Genomic DNA, 13803 nt, shown 5'->3' on the forward strand with positions numbered 1-13803 from the left:
CTCTCACTTTCTCCCAGCTTACACTTCCCCCTCCCCGTGTCCTCAAGTCTATTCCCTAGTAGGTCTGCATCTTTATTCCCGTCTTGCCCCTAGGTTTTCCATGACCTTTTTGTGTTTTTTTAGATTCCATATGTATGTGCTAGCATATGGTATTTGTTTTTCTCTTTCTGACTCACTTCACTCTGTATGACAGACTCTAGGCCCATCCACCTCACAACAAATAACTCAATTTCGTTTCTTTTTATGGCTGAGTAATATTCCATTGTATATATGTGCCACATCTTCTTTATCCATTCACCTGATGATGGACACTTAGGTGGCTTCCATGTCCTGGCTATTGTGAATAGAGCTGCAATGAATATTTTGGTACATGACTCTTTTTGAATTATGGTTTTCTCAGGGTATATGCCCAGTAGTGGGATTGCTGGGTCGTATGATGGTTCTATTTTTAGTTTTTTAAGGAACCTCCATACTGTTCTGCATAGTGGCTGTATCAATTTATATTCCCACCAGCAGTGCAAGAGTGTTCCCTTTTCTCCACACCCTCTCCAGCATTTATTGTTTATAGATTTTTTGATGATGCTCATTCTGACTGGTGTGAGATGATATCTCAGTGTAGTTTTGATTTGCATTTCTCTAATGATTAATGATGTTGAGCATTCTTACATGTGTTTGTTGGCAATCTGTATATCTTCTTTGGAGAAATGTCTATTTAGGTCTTCTGCCCATTTTTGGATTGGCTTGTTTGCTTGTTTGACATTGAGCTGCATGAGCTGATTGTAAATTTTGGAGATTAATCCTTTGTCAGTTGCTTCATTTGCAAATATTTTCTCCCACTCTGAGGGCTGTCTTTACATATTGTTTATGGTTTCCTTTGCTGTGCAAAAGGTTTTAAGTTTTATTAGGTCCCATTTGATTATTTTTGTTTTTATTTCCATTTCTCTAGGAGGTGGGTCAAATGGGATATTTTTGTGATTTATGTCATAGATCATTCTGCCTATGTTTTCCTCTAAAATTTTTATAGTGCTGGCCTTACATTTAGGTCTCGAATCCATTTTGAGTTTATTTTTGTGTATGGTGTTAGGGAGTGTTCTAATTTCATTCTTTTACATGTAGCCATCCAGTTTTCCCAGCACCACTTATTGAAGAGGCTGTCTTTTCTCCATTCACATTCTTGCCTCCTTATCAAAAATAAGATGACCATATGTGCGTAGGTTTATTTCTGGGCTTTCAATACTGTTCCATTGATCTATATTTATGTTTTTGTGCCAGTACCACATTGTCTTGATTACTGTAGCTTTGTAGTATAGTCTGAAGTCAGGGAGCCTGATTCCTCCAGCTCCATTTTTCTTTCTCACGATTGTTTTGGCTATTCGGGGTCTTTTGTGTTTCCATACAAATTGTGAAATATTTTGTTCTAGTTTTCTGAAAAATGTCATTGGTAATTTGATAGGGATTGCATTGAATCTGTAGATTGCTTTGGGAAGTATAGTCATTTTCACAATGTTGATTCTTCCAATCCAAGAACATGGTATACCTCTCCATCTATTTGTATCATCTTTAATTTCTTTCATCAGTGTCTTATAATTTTCTGCATACAGGTCTTTTGTCTCCCTAGGTAGTTTTATTCCTAGGTATTTTATTCTTTTTGTTGCAATGGTAAATGGGAGTGTTTTCTTAATTTCACTTTCAGATTTTTCATCATTAGTGTATAGGAATGCAAAGGATTTCTGTGCATTAATTTTGTATCCTGCTACTTTACCAGATTCATTGATTAGCTCTAGTAGTTTTCTGGTAGCATCTTTAGGATTCTCTATGTACAGTATCATGTCATCTGCAAACGGTGACAGCTTTACTTCTTCTTTTGTGATTTGGATTCCTTTTTTTTTTCTTTTTTTACTCTGATTGCTGTGGCTAAGACTTCCAAAACTATGCTGAATAATAGTGGTGAGAGTGGGTAACCTTGTCTTATTCTTGATCTTATTGGAAATGGTATCAGGTTTTCACAATTGAGGATGATGCTGGCTGTGGGTTTGTCATATATGGCCTTTATCATGTTGAGGTAAGTTCCCTCTATGCCTACTTTCTGGAGGGTTTTTATCATAAATGGGTGTTGAATTTTGTTGAAAACTTTCTCTGTATCTCTTGAGGTGATCATATGGTTTTTCTCCTTCAATTTGTTAATATGGTGTATCATATTGATTGATTTGTGTATATTGAAGAATCAGTGCATCCCTGGGATAAACCCCACTTGATCATGGTGTCTGATCCTTTTAATGTGCCATTGGATTGTGTTTGCTAGTATTTTTTTGAGGATTTTTGCATCTATGTTCATCAGTGATATTGGACTGTAGTTTTCTTTCTTTGTGACATCTTTGTCTGGTTTTGGTATCAGGGTGTTGGTGGCCTCATAGAATGAGGTTGGGAGTGTTCCTCCCTCTGCTATATTTTGCAAGAGTCTGAGAAGGATAGGTGTCAACTCTTCTCTAAATGTTTGATAGAATTCACATGTGAAACCATCTGGTCCTGGGCTTTTGTTTGTGAGAAGATTTTTAGTCACAGTTTCAATTTCAGTGCTTGTGATTGGTCTGTTCATATTTTCTATTTCTTCCTGGTTCAGTCTTGGAAGGTTGTGCATTTCTAAGAATTTGTCCATGTCTTCCAAGTTGTCCATTTTATTGGCATATAGTTGCTTGTAATAATCTCTCATGATTCTTTGTATTTCTGCAGTGTCAGTTTTTAATTCTTCTTTTTCATTTCTAATTCTATTGATTTGAGTCCTCTCTCTTTTTTTCTTGATGAGTCTGGCTAATGGTTTATCAATTTTGTTTATCTTCTCAAAGAGCCAGCTTTTAGTTTTAATGATCTTTGTTATTGTTTTCTTAATTTCTTTTTCATTTATTTCTGCTCTGATCTTTATTAATTCTTTCCTTCTCCTAACTTTGGGGATTTTTATTCTTGTTTCTCTAATTGCTTTAGGTGCAAGGTTAGGTTGTTTATTTGAGATGTTTCTTGTTTCTTAAGGTAGGATTGTATTGTTATAAAATTCCCTCTTAGAAGTGCCTTTGCTGCATCTCATAGGTATTGGGTCATCGTATTTTCATTGTCATTTGTTTCTAGGTATTTTTTGATTTCCTCTTTGATTTCTTCAGTGATCTCTTGGTCATTAAGTGGTGTGTTGTTTAGCCTCCACGTGTTTGTATTTCTTTTTATTTATTTATTTATTTATTTATTTATTTTAAATTAATTAATTAATTTTTTTTTTTTTCTTTTTGCGGTATGTGGGCCTCTCACTGTTGTGGCCTCTCCCGTTGCAGAGCACAGGCTCCGGATGCGCAGGCCCAGCAGCCATGGCTCACGGGCCCAGCCGCTCCGCGGCACATGGGATCCTCCCAGACCGGGGCACGAACCCGCATCCCCTGTATCGGCAGGCGGACTCCCAACCACTGCGCCACCAGGGAGACCCGTGTTTGTATTTCTTACAGATTTTTTTCCTGTAATTGATATCTATTCTCATAACATTGTGGTCGGGAAAGATACTTGATACGATTTCAATTTTCTTAAATTTACCAAGGTTTGATTTGTGACCTAAGATATGATCTATCCTGGAGAATGTTCCAAGAGCACTTGAGAATATGTATTCTGTTGTTTTTGGATGGAATGTCCTATAAATATCAATTAAGTCCATCTTGTTTAATATATCATTTAAAGCTTGTGTTTCCTTATTTATTTTCATTTTGGATGATCTGTCCACTGGTGAAAGTGGGGTGTTAAAGTTCCCTACTATGAATGTGTTACTGTCAATTTCTCCTTTTATGGTTGTTAGTATTTTCCTTATGTATTGAGGTGCTCCTATGTTGGGTGCATAAATATTAACAACTGTTATATCTTCTTCTTGGATTGATCCCTTGATCATTATGTAGTGTCCTTCTTTGTCGCTTGTTTTAGTCTTTATTTTAAACTCTGTTTTGTCTGATATGAGAATTGCTACTCCAGCTTTCTTTTGATTTCCATTTGCTTGGAATATCTTTTTCCATCCCCTCACTTTCAGTCTCTGTGTGTCCCTAGGTCTGAAGTGGGTCTCTTGTAGACAGCATATATATGGATCTTGTTTTTGTATCCATTCAGCCAGTCTGTGTCTTTTGGTTGGAGCCTTTAATCCATTCACGTCTAAGGTAATTAGCAATATGTATGTTCCTATTATCATTTTCTTAATGGTTTTGGGTTTGTTTTTTGTAGGTCTGTTCCTTCTCTTGTGTTTCCTGCTTAGAAAAGTTCCTTTAGCATTTGTTGTGAAACTGGTTTGGTGGTGCTGAATTCTCTTAGCTTTTGCTTGTCTGTAAAGGTTTTAATTTCTGTGTCAAATCTGAATGAGATCCTTGTTGGGTAGAGTAATCTTGATTGTAGGTTTTTCCCTTTCATCACTTTAAATATGTCCTGTCACTCCCTTTCTGCTGAAAGATCAGCTATTAACCTTATGGGGAATCCTTGTATGTTATTTGTTTTATTCCCTTGATGCTTTTAATATTTTTTCTTTGTATTTAATTTTTGATAGTTTGATTAATATGTGTTTTGGTGTGTTTCTTCTTGGATTTATCCTGTATGGGACTCTCTGTGCTTCCTGGACTTGATTAACTATTTCCTTTCCCATATTAGGGAAGTTTTCACCTATAATCTCTTCAAATATTTTCTCAGTCCCTTTCTTTTTCTCTTCTTCTGGAACCCCTATAATTTGAATGTTGGTGCATTTAATGTTGTCCCAGAAGTCTCTGAAATGGTCTTCAATTTTTTTCATTCTTTTTTCTTTATTCTGCTCTGCAGTAGTTATTTCCATTATTTGATCTTCCAGGAAACTTATCCATTCTTCTGCTTCAGTTATTCTGCTATTGATTCCTTCTAGAGAATTTTTAATTTCATTTATTGTGTTCTTCATCACTGTTTGTTTGTTCTTTGGTTCTTGTAGGTCCTTGTTAAACGTTTCTTGTATTTTCTCCATTCTATTTCCAAGATTTTGGACATCTTTACTATCATTATTCTGAATTCTTTTTCAGGTAGACTGCTTATTTCCTCTTCATTTGTTATGTCAGGTGGGTTTTTACCTTGCTCCTTCATCTGCTGTGTGTTTCTCTGTCTTCTCATTTTGCTTAACTTACTGTGTTTGGGGTCTCCTTTTCGTAGGCTGTAGATTCACAGTTTTCATTGTTTATGGTGTCTGCCCCTAGTGGCTAAGGCTCATTAAATGTTTTGTGTAGGCTTCCTGGTGGAAGAGACTCGTGCCTGTGTTCTGGTTGATGAGGTTGTTTTGTCTTTCTGATGGGCAGGTCCACGTCTGGTGGTTTGTTTTGGGGTGTCTGTGACCTTATTATGATTTTAGGCAGCCTCTCTGCTAATGAGTGGGGTTGTGTTCCTGTCTTGCTAGTTGTTTGGCATAGGGTGTCCTGCACTGTAACTTGATGGTTGTTGAGTGGAGCTGGGTCTTAGCGTTGAGATGGAGATCTCTGGGAGATTTTTGCTGTTTGATATTACGTGGAGCTGGGAGGTCTCTGGTCGACTAATGTCCTGAACTTGGCTCTCCCACCTCAGAGGCACAGCCCCAACGCCTGCCTGGAGCACCAAGAGCGTATCATCCACACAGCTGTGAATAAAAGGGAGAAAAAAAGAAAAAAAGAAAGAAAGAAAGAAGGTAAAATAAATTGAAATAAAATAAGATAAGATAGTTATTAAAATTAAAAGTAAAAAATAATTATTAAAATTTAAAAAGTAATAAAAAACGGAAGAAAGAAAAGAGCAACCAAACCAAAAAACAAATCCACTAATGATAACAAGTGCTAAAAACTATACTAAAAAAAAACAAAAAAACGGACAGACAGAACCCTAGGACATATGGTAAAAGCAAAGCTATACAGACAAAATCACACACAGAAGCATACACATACACACTCACAAAAAGAGAAAAAGACAATATATATATATATATATATATATATATATATATATATATATATATATATATATATATATATATATATATATATATATATATATATATATATATATATATATCTCGTTGCTCCCAAAGTCCACCTCCTCAATTTGGGATGATTTGTTGTCTATTCAGGTATTCCACAGATGCAGAGTACGCCAAGTTGACTGTGGAGATTTAATCTGCTGCTCCTGAGGCTGCTGGGAGAGATTTCCCTTTCTCTTCTTTGTTTGCACAACTCCCGGGGTTCAGCTTTGGATTTGGACCCGCCTCTGCGTGTAGGTCGCCTGAGGTCGTCTGTTCTTCTCTCAGACAGGATGGGGTTAAAGGATCCGCTGTTGCGGGGCTCTGGCTCACTCAGGCCGGGGAGAGGGAGGGGCATGGTGTGCGGGGCGAGCTGGCTGTGGCAGAGGCTGGCGTGACGTTGCACCAGCCTGAGGCGTGCCATGTGTTCTCCCGGGGAAGTAGTCCCTGGATCCCGAGACCCTGGCAGTGGTGGGCTGCACAGGCTCCCGGGAAGGGGGGGTGGATAGTGACCTTGCTCACTCACAGGCTTCTAAGTTGCAGCAGCAGCGGCCTAAGCATCCATGCCCATCTCTGGGGTCCACGCTGATAGCCGCGGCTTGCGCCCATCTCTGGAGCTCCTTTAAGCGGCACTTTTAATCCCCTCTCCTCGCTCCCCAGGAAACAAAGAGGGAAGAAAAGTCTCTTGTCTCTTCAGCAGGTCCAGACTTTTCCCCGGACTCCCTCCCGGCTAGCTGTGGTGCACTAACGCCTTCAGGCTGTGTTCACACAGCCAATCCCAGTCCTCTCCCTGTGCTCCGACCAAAGCCCGAGCCTCAGCTCCCAGCCACGCCTGCCCCGGCGGCCGAGCAGACAAGCCTCTCGGGCTGGTGAGTGCTGGTCGGCACCGATCCTCTGAGCAGGAATCTCTCCACTTTGCCCTCCACACCCCTGTTGCTGTGGTCTCCTCCACGGCTCCGAAGCTTTCCCCCTCCGCCACCTGCAGTCTCCGCCTGCGAAGGGGCTTCTAGTGTGTGGAAACCTTTCCTCCTTCACAGCTCCCTCCCACTGGTGCAGGTCCCATCCCTATCCTTTTGTCTCTGTTTATTCTTTTTTCTTTGGCCCTACCCAGGTACGTGAGGAGTTTCTTGCCTTTTGGGAGGTCTGAGGTCTTCTGCCAGCGTTCAGTAGGTGTTCTGTAGAAGTTGTTCCACATGTAGTTGCATTTCTGATGTATTTGTGGGCAGGAAGGTGATCTCCGTGTCTTACTCTTCTGCCATCTTGAAGCTCCTCCTGATGCATTGTTTCAGATTTGTGAAAGCAGTTAGGGAATGGGCTCATGGGACACCTGCCAGAAAGTGTGGACCTTACAAGATATTATTTCTGAAGCCAATCAACTTAACTGTGTAGGACCTTAAAATATGAAAAACATCTTCCTTTCTGAGTCTGTTGGTCACACAGACTCATGGCTTTGAATATATGTCCCCTTTCTTAGCTGTTGACTAATATTAATACTGAACAGATGCATTTCTATTTCCTGTGACTTATGGATGTCATGTAATGGAGACCCTGTGTGACTGTATAACCCGTTAATATAAAAATCACTTTTGATGATAAAGTATCCAATGTTTCAAGGTCATGGGGAATAACCTCCCAAATCATTCATTAGTTCTTTTACTGTTAATGCTGAAAATCTTCAGCACTCTAGTTTCCACATACTATTTTTTTTTTTTTTTTTTTTTGCATTACGTGGGCTTCTCGGCTTCTCACTGCTGTGGCCTCTCCCGTTGCGGAGCACAGGCTCCAGACGCGCGGGCCCAACAGCCATGGCTCACGGGCCCAGCCGCTCTGCGGCATGTGAGATCCTCCCAGACCGGGGCACGAACCCGTGTCCCCTGCATCGGCAGGCGGACTCTCAACCACTGCGCCACCAGGGAAGCCCCTCCACATACTATTTTGACTTAACTGTTTATGTTCCTTGTTCAGCAGGTTGAGGCTATATTACTAAAGGTGAAATTCCAACTGTTCACAGTATATAATCAGGAGAATTTATCAAAGGAGTGGTTTATTGAGTAATCACCTAACATTTAGAGATTACTCTTTCGAATATTTTGAATATTTTTCCTGCCCTCCTACTCCTCACCCCAACTTAGATCTCACTGAGCCTCAAGTATCTGAAAGAAATAAGCAAGTATAAGAATAATCAAATTGTATATGTGATAAAGATGGAAATATAAAAATATAGGGCTAGAAATCTAGCATTTTGAGCTTCAAAAACAATCTGCCATACATTTAGTCTAATATTTAGGCTTAAACCTATTTTTTAGCAATTGGAAATCTAAATCTCATTTGCTGTGATTTCTCTTAAAAGCTTAGCAAAAGTGAGTGATGTTTTCTGGCTTGCTCTATAAGAGCAGAACATAACCAGGAAGTCTGTTTCTCCGATAGTGGAAGGTTCTCTGTATTGCATTTCTTGTGTTTTACCCTGTGTATTTGAGCCAATGCCATCAGTACATCTGGAATTAAAATTCAGGGTCTTAGAAAGACCTAAAGAGTAGTGTTAAATGAAACAGGAGAATGTTTTGATTTATTGGAATTCATGGTAAAAATCATGCATAAGTTATGTATACAAGTTATGGCCATTTTTGACATATGTGATACAGGAGTCACTTTCAAAAATTCAAGATATAGACTATAATTTCAAAAATATAAAAACAGAAAGAGTTCTGGCTAAAAAACTTATTTAAGCTCTGCTTATTTGAAACATTATGTCAAATAATGTTTTAAAGCTAATTATTTTAAAGCTAAAACATTTAAAACTTGCTTCAGTGTAAATATAGTTTAATTCAATCAGAAGAACAAAAGAAATTATTAGATGCATTTAGGCATTATATAGGATTGTGGACTAAGAGTGAGCACTACTAAACAATGACACACACAAGTACATATAGATACACACTCACACAGAGAAAGACACACATATGGATATATATCTGTGAATGTGTATATTTCATTTTATGTTTCTATTTTTTATAATCTTGCAGCTTCACATATTACTTTTGTGTCTAATTGTTGAACATAATAAATATGTAATGCTTTGTTATTTCATTGACAATAATGTATTTTAACAGTGTTACAAAGACTTACCAGGTCTACCATGTCGTATGTTATTCAAATCATGGCCATAGAAAATGTTCACTTATTAATACATCTGGAATTTCTCTACTGAGTAATAGCAAATGTATTGCCATATTTTGTAATTCTTCTGGATAGGACATAAGACCGTTCAGTATATTCCGGGCACTAGAAAATTTTCTACCATTAGCTAATGGAATGTACAATTCCATGAAACTTCCATGTGTGGTTTATTGGAAACCACAAAATGAGTTCCAACAACTTAGTAGATAATTATGTCTTTACTGATAATCATGTTTATAAAAATGTATATTTCAATTTAGTTCTCTAGGAAGAAATTATGTTCTTTTATTTGTAATCTTTTAAACACAAATGCATGTTACCTGATATTCATTATGACTTACAAATAAAATGTTCTGATCTTATCACTAAAAACCACCCTCAAATAATACAAGTGGTTACATATCTTATGGGGGAAACATAGAAATTATATATATTTTTTATATATTTTAATATATATTTTATATGTATTATATATATATAATTATTTAGAAGAAAACTGTGAACCTTAACTTTGTTTTTTTTTGTTTTTGTTTTTTGTTTTTTTTTGTGGTACATGGGCCTCTCACTGTTGCGGCCTCTCCTGTTGCGGAGCACAGGCTCCGGACGTGCAGGCTCAGCGGCCATGGCTCACGGACCCAGCCACTCTGTGGCATGTGGGATCTTCCTGGACCGGGGCACAAACCCGTGTCCCCTGCATTGGCAGGTGGACTCTCAACCACTGTGCCACCAGGGAAGCCTAACTTTGTATTTTTGGAAGATTGCATTGTTTTGAAATTCATGTGTTCTTTTAAAAATAGATCTTAAAAACTAATTTTCAGAATTAAAAGAAAAGTCTTACAAAAATTTTTGAGTGTACTACCCTTTGTATTCATCCATTATATGTTTTGAAAACATTATTATTTATACATGTGTGTATGTATGGGTGGGCATGTGTTTAACACACGTATGTGTACACACACAGATATAGCCATTCAAATATATATCTGTGATGCTTAATTTAGATGTCATCTTGTCTAAGACATGGAGTGCCCATATTAAACATAATTTCTGGGTTTGTCTGTGAAGCTATTTCTAGATGATACTAATATTTGAATTGGTACACTGGGTAAAGCAGATTGTTCTCCCTAAACTGGGTGGATGTCATTTAATCTGTTGAGGACCTGAAGAGAACAAAAAGGCAGAGGAAGAGGGAATTCATTCACTCTACCTGACTGTTGAGCTGAGACATCAGTCTTCTCCTGACCTCAGACTGGGACTCATGCCATTGACCCTTCAGTTCTCAGGACCAAATCACTGGCTTTCCTGCCTGCAGACAACAGATTGTGGGACTTCTCAGCCTCTGTAAGAGCATAAGCTAATCCTTTATAATCTTTCTCTCTCTCTCCATATATATATATATATACCTCCTGTTTCTCTGTGAGAAACTTTTATCAGAAGTATGAAATTCCTTCATAGAATAAGTTGAGATATAAATAATAATCTGAATCAGGATTTGTACTTAGTACAGACATCATCTTATTTTTGTAGTAGGATCTACTACCATATTTTTGATGCCCAGTAGTAGTATGAGGAAGAGGAGAAGAATATGTTTGTTATATGGCAGAGAATAGGTAAAGATTGCAGTGAAAATAATAGAGTGGAACAAGTAAATACAAAGGAAAAGATGGATTGCCTTTCTATATAACTGTTTCAGGGAGGGAGCAAACTGATATGGTCTGGTTCTAGATTGGCTCCAGGATTCAAAATTGTCCAAGGGAAAGTTCTTTTTTTTTTTTTTAAGTTCTTTAAATAGAATTATCTCAATAAGCACTTGTGTCCATGACTTGACAACCATAAGCCAGGCCACATGTGCTTAGAGTATTTCTTAAATAGTCATGGAAGAAAAAAAAATTAATTGTTAGAATGTTAATTACCACTAAATTCAAATAGTCCCTAAAATACATTGGCAATCTAGTAAATTGGCAGACTGGTTAGGAGCATTTAGCCTTCCTACCCAAGTATGTTAACTTTGTACAGTAGTTAGAACTATAAATATCCAATTTTTTTTATTATTATCTTACAAAATGAAGTCAGAACTTCTTTTGGTCCTTGGGGAGTTAGAAACGTCTCTTCAAATATGGTGTCACTGGAGTTTTTTTTTTTTTTTTTTTAATTTATTTTTGGCTGTGCTGGGTCTTCGTTTCCGTGCAAGGGCTTTCTCTAGTTGCGGCAAGCGGGGGGCCACTCTTCATCACGGTGCGTGGGCCTCTCACTGTCGTGGCTTCTCTTGTTGTGGAGCACAAGCTCCAGACGCACAGGCTCAGTAGCTGTGGCTCACGGGCCTAGTTGCTCTGCGGCATGTGGGATCTTCCCAGACCAGGGCTTGAACCCATGTCCCCTGCATTGGCAGGCAGATTCTCAACCACTGCGCCACCAGGGAAGCCCATCACTGGAGTTTTTTAAGGACAAGTGAAGGTCTATTTAAAACTACCCACTTGCTTAACTAACCTCTGAATCTCTTTTCTGGATTAACCAAAGCTCTCTCTCCCTCTTTGTAAAGAACAATGACTAAGAGGATCTGTACCTGGTCTCTCCTTTGGAGTGAGTTGTATACCCTCAAATGTTTTTTGTTCACCAAATATCTTTATGCTGATTGTATTTGTTATTCTAATTCCATAATTTAATTAAACATGAAATAAACCAAGTACATTTGAGTGAATAAAGAGTTTTGCTTCTATGAGAATTAAGTTGAATTCTACCTGATATGTAGGAGTAATTGAACACATGTTTATCTATACTCTTTCCAAAAACTCCACAAAGGGAAAGGAGTACACATTACAAGCCCATAAGGGATAAATAGGATGAGAAAGAAGATAATAACAGATAATTCATGTAGATGGGCATGTGGTAACTAACTTACAAGTTAAAACTCAAGTCATCATACAGGGAAGCCAATAAGAAAGCAATTCAACTTGTACTGCAAAATTGTGCCAGGTTCCAAATTTTAGATGCCAGATCGTACTGGGAACAAGGGCAAGGAGATGGGACTGAAAACAGAAGGACTAGTTTCAAGACTTTCAACTCTGTACAAAGACGATTACAACTGCAGATCACTTTCTTCATCCATTATGCATCCAGGCAAGTACTTTCTTCTGGAATAGGCAGAAGACTGGAGGTTTGCATTATAGAGATAGTAAAATAGACTTCTTCTGTATTCAGGGATGACAGACACTGCTGTGGGCAAGCTGAAGGTAAGATTTACCCAATGGTACCCACATTATGATGACCTCAGTCCCCTTCCCACTGCTGGGCTTACAGAATGTTTATACCCTCCAGAAAGGAGACTGAACACAACTTTCTGTAAAAACTGACAGCCTTAAAAGAAATGACATACACACACAGACATTCAGGATGCTGCTAGGAAATGTTCAGATGCTCACCTGGTCCTCCTTGAATGAAGTGTACTATCGCACAAGCCCTGTTCATATTCTCAAGGCTGTCGCATTCGTGTGTGTGTTTTTTATTCTTAAATAGGACCTGTTAAGCAAGAATTAGCCAAATATGATCTTTTCTGGATTAATGCTCTAATTTTCTACAACTTTCCAACTCACCTGGTCTTTCCATTCCTGCTCCCCTCTCCACTGTGGGATTTCCTCAAATCTATTTCTTAACCTTTTACTTTTTAAATTCCTTTTACTTTTTAAATTCAATAAGTGTTATTGTTCTCTGAAAGTTATTTTTTTGTATAGTATTCTATTCTAGTTTTATGGATTCTACATTTTCTGACATCTCTCAGAATTTACTGATTATGAGGAGGCATTAAATTTTATGGTCTCTGTGTCAATAATAAATAACAGAAAACATGTGCAAGAGAGCACACACACACACACATGCACTCACAACAAGTTGAAAGTTGTGGGCAGATTTTATATTAATATGAATCACATTTAAAGAATCACTACAGAATTAGATATTATCAAACTTACTAAAAGATATATGGGGAGAATGAAAAGTCCTATTTAGGATTTATATTTGGGTTGCTTTGTAAGTATATTTAAGTTCACACTCTGCTTGGAAGAATCAAACCTGGATATGATAATATATGCACCAAGGGTATGATTAATGCTGGAAAAACTACAAAATTCCAATCAAGGGACTTAGAGGCACAGACTGACATGAGGGGAAGGAATACACAACATAATGCCTCAAGTTAAAAGAACATGTTTAAGATCTGTGTATTTCTTTTTATTTTATACCTATTTTCCTCTGTCACAGCTTTTTTGTGACTAACTGACCAACAACTGGACTCAACCGAGCTGGATAAGAACATGTCTGCAGTAATCACAAAGACCTAGCAGAGCTCTTGAGAAGAAGCAAAATGATAGCAGCCCTTCTCTTCTCAGTTTTGGAGAGCAGTTTTCCTGTATTTCATCCACTTCTTACTGCAGATTAGAAAAAAAAAAGAAAACTCCAATCTCCAGCTGCAAGCTCCATCTTATCTTAAAGTCTGGGATGGATAGAAGGCTGCCCTTCCTTCTCCTGGAGGAAGAGTCTTCCTTTAAACCAATCAGTCTGGCAGCGTACCTAGCAGTTTCCTATCTCAGCTTCACTGGATAACAAGAAGGCTGAATCCTCCTCCT

Source organism: Mesoplodon densirostris, chromosome 1 (assembly GCF_025265405.1).
Source record: "Mesoplodon densirostris isolate mMesDen1 chromosome 1, mMesDen1 primary haplotype, whole genome shotgun sequence".
Lineage (NCBI taxonomy): Eukaryota > Metazoa > Chordata > Mammalia > Artiodactyla > Ziphiidae > Mesoplodon > Mesoplodon densirostris.